Source organism: Empidonax traillii, unplaced genomic scaffold (genome assembly GCF_003031625.1).
Source record: "Empidonax traillii isolate 1590-97213 ecotype Southwest subspecies unplaced genomic scaffold, ASM303162v1 scaffold676:size484234, whole genome shotgun sequence".
NCBI classification, from domain to species: Eukaryota; Metazoa; Chordata; class Aves; order Passeriformes; family Tyrannidae; genus Empidonax; species Empidonax traillii.
The window spans coordinates 481,330-484,234 of NW_020955869.1; the positions used below are offsets into that span (position 1 = coordinate 481,330).

Consider the following 2,905-nt stretch of genomic DNA (forward strand, 5'->3'; position numbering starts at 1 on the left):
GGGCGATGCCAGGCGAGGCAAATGGCTGAAACGCAGGGGCCGAGCTGGCGGAGGGGCCGGGCGGGCGCGGGGCCGCGCTCAGCCCCTTTGTTCGCCTGGCAGGCGGAGGGGAGGGAGGAGCGGGCACGGACCTGTTGCCGCTGCCGGCGGCGGCTCCCGGCGAGGCGCAGCCGCTGGGGCGGGAAGCCGCGCGGTGTCGGCGGTGAGGAGGGGCGGGCGGCGGAGCGGCCCCACCTGCTGAGGAGAAACTCCCCCCGTGCGGGGCCGGGCAGGAGCGGCGAGTCCTCCTTCACCTCCGGGTTGGGCCGTCCCCGGGATACCCAGGGCGGCGGCGCTTCCCTGCCTGAGGCAGGGCCGGGGGCTTTGCTGCCGGAGCCCCGGGTGACCGCGGCCCCCTAGGACAGCCCATCCCGGCCCGGCACCGCCGTGCTCGCTGCGGGGAGGGTTCCCAGGCGGAGCCTCGGGGTTGTTCAGGTCTCTCCTTCTGAGGATCAACGCGAAGGAGGCCAGGTGGCTTCTGTTTGGGTGCAGTTTGGGCCAGGGTCCCATTTTCTTCTGCGCTTCAAAGCTGGGACCTTCATAGGGATTCCCAGAAACAGACCCGTTTCTCAGTTGCTTTAAAACCCCCTCACGTTACCTTAATTGTACCCTGGGTCTGCTCCCGACGAAGGCGATGGTACTTACCCAGCTCACTCCGCACCGCGGGCTGCAGTTTGATTTCTGACAAGACAGCAGACATTCCGTGCTATCCCGGCCTTTCTGAACCATTCCTGGTCTCGGGATGTGTCGTATTGCCATTGTAACATGTACATTTCCTATGATTCTGCTGCCTCCAAACACTACTCATCTGCAGGTTTTCTCTTTTCTCCATTGACTCCAGGGTCCCGTCAGACTGGTTCCCTTGCAGCTGCCCAGCCAGTGGCTCCTGGCCCTGGGAGACACTCCTGAGCAGACTGGAAAAGCTACTACCCTGTCTCCTCTCTTAAATCAACCTGACAGTTAATTGCTCTGTGCTGGCAGTATAGCCATTGCAGCTGTATGTTCTTCCAGCTTCATGGTGGTGATGGCTAAGTGTGGTTGGATGTCTTCTTCATTTTGTCTCATTGCTCCTACTTTTTGACACTGGTTTTGCTAAAACTCTTATGTGTTGACTTAGCACTTAGTAAACTAAAGTGCTTCCATGCAGTGCTGGGTAACTGTAACCACTTGAAACCCTTGGCTCCACTCATGTTGTGCACTTGACCCAAAGGCTGGTTTTCAAGCTGAGGTCGTGTCTGATCTCTACTGAGAGAAGCCAGCCTGCTTCTAGGTGCCATAAAATAGATAAGTAACAATCACACAGTGTCAAAGGGGTCTTAGAGTAGTCGGTAAACACAACATATGGCTTTAGCCTAATTGCAAATTTCCCGCTGTGCCCTAATTAGGGTCCTTTATGAGATTAGACTGTAAGTTTCTGTACATGGTTTTATTCCTGGCTAGCTGGAAGAAGTTTCCATGTGATGCAGCAGATCCATTAAAGCCTGCCAGGAATAACTCCTCTCTCCTGACATCAAGAATTAATCGTCCTGCTGTTTCATATTAATTTAAATACTATATATTTCAAGATGACACTGAAATTAGACAACTGATACCGATATGGGAAATTATTTTCTCTTTTAAAATCTCTGTTGTTCTATTCTTATGTGGAAGATTGCCTCTCCTTAAGGTGCCTTACTTCTGTTCATGCTGATGAGAGTTATGTGACTGTGGTAGCAGTATGATATCTGAGATCATTTGAGATCACTCTGACTCATGCTTTCTGAATACATGACAGTTTAAACACAACTGGATTTTCTTAACTCATCTTCAGGTTTAACTGCCACATCACATTCCAGTGTGGGTGTAAACAGAGGTGTCTGAGTTATGGCTTCTGGAGGCCTTTGAAAAACAGTGGTGGGTAGGAACTAGCATATTGTGTTTTTATGTGCCATATTTGCCCCTGCGGAGGAGCCAGGGGACGACCTATATCAAAATTCAAGCTCCACGGAGCTTGTAATCTGAGAAGTCAGGTAACCCTTGGCTGTTGCAGACTTTATCCTCTGCTCCCACTAAACATGCCAGAAACAGATCAGGTAAAATGACCTCAGTTCTGCTTTATGGAAGTTTAGCTTTGGGCAGCTATTCCTTAACTTTGTAAGCCACAGTCTACTGTCTTCCCTCCAAGTTTCTTTCCAGTCCCCCATGCCCCTCTTTCATTAAACCTATTAGTGAAAACAAATACAAAGGACACTTGCTGACCTTAGTAAAACTTTTTCTGATTCTGTAGATCACAGGCTGGGACACTTGCCATGGACATTAAGGCTGCTTGTTGCCTTTCAGTTTTTAGTAGAACTGGAGATGATGCTAAAAACTGGGACACCCATTACAGAAATCATCTCAGTTCTAGTTGTTTGATTTCCCTACTTAACCTGAGTTCCCAAGGCTCCATTTACAATTAATATACAGGAATAACCATGTCTGAAGGGCAATTTTTCTTGCCTATCTTTGATATTTTAGGATGAGGTGAATCATCCTTTGGTATTTCTCATTTCTCTCCATTAGCTGTAAAGTCAGACTGGTACAGCTGCAGATAACTAATAATAAACACCTAAATTACATGAGATGAATCCTTGTCCAGGCATAGAAAAGACCCTGTCTCAAGGAAAACAGGTATCACACAGCTTACAAGATACATAATTTGGTGGCTGACATGCATTTCTCTAGCCCAACAAATGTGACAAATATTCAGAGGGACTAATAGTTTGTAATGCTGCTACTGGCCATCAGGACTTGCTGAGATCCTGTGTTTGCAAGGAGCAATTAGCCTGGGACAACAACAGTAAGTAGCATGGCTAGTAAGGGCAGAAAGGGAAGCCTTTGCTCTGCT

General features: G+C 49.2%; 1 protein-coding gene across 2 annotated transcripts in view; it reads right to left on the minus strand.

Moving 5' to 3' along the window:
* KBTBD11 (kelch repeat and BTB domain containing 11) overlaps positions 1–764 on the minus strand; it is a 19,234-nt gene extending 18,470 nt beyond the window's left edge. Inside the window, exon 1 of one of the 2 annotated variants that reach the window (XM_027899571.1) lies at positions 685–764. The gene's annotated coding sequence lies outside the window, so the exon portion shown is untranslated. Of the gene's footprint in view, positions 1–234; positions 255–684 lie in introns of those variants that run through there. The other variant, XM_027899570.1, reaches the window with a different exon arrangement.
* Positions 765–2,905: the final 2,141 nt, after the last annotated feature.